Genomic DNA, 602 nt, shown 5'->3' with positions numbered 1-602 from the left:
ATTCTCCAATTAGAGGTTTCCAGAGTTCTTAAGCACACTCTTTTTGCTTTGGATCACGACTTTAACCACTCAGTCTCAAGCTTTTCACTTGGACCTGCATGCCACAAGCACATCGTTAGGGACAGCTTGATTTAGCCACTTAGGCCTGGATTTTATTTTTTTGGGCTCTCCTATCCATTGATGCTCAAAGCCTTGGATCCTTTTTACCCTTGCCTTTTGGTTTTAAGGGCTATTGGCTTTTTCTGCTTGCTTTTTCTTTTTCTTTCTATTTTTTTCGCTAGTTTTTTTCCGCAAGCCTTTGCTTTTTCACTGCTTTTTCTTGCTTCAAGAATCAATTTTATGATTTTTCAGATCATCAATAANATTGAGATCGCGCCATTTGGAGTTCTGTAGCTCCAGAAAATATATTTTGAGTGCAGGGAGGTCAGATTCCAACAGCATCAGCAGTCCTTTTGTCAGCCTTTTTCAGAGTTTTGCTCAAGTCCCTCAATTTCAGCCAGAAATTACTTGAAATCACAGAAAAACATACAAACTCATAGTAAAGTCCAGAAATGTGAATTTAACATAAAAACTAATGAAAACATCCCTAAAAGTAGCTTGAA

The sequence above is a fragment of the Arachis duranensis genome, chromosome 7, assembly GCF_000817695.3.
Source record: "Arachis duranensis cultivar V14167 chromosome 7, aradu.V14167.gnm2.J7QH, whole genome shotgun sequence".
Lineage (NCBI taxonomy): Eukaryota > Viridiplantae > Streptophyta > Magnoliopsida > Fabales > Fabaceae > Arachis > Arachis duranensis.
The sequence above is the reverse complement of the archived record's forward strand: the minus strand, read 5'-3'. Positions refer to the sequence as shown.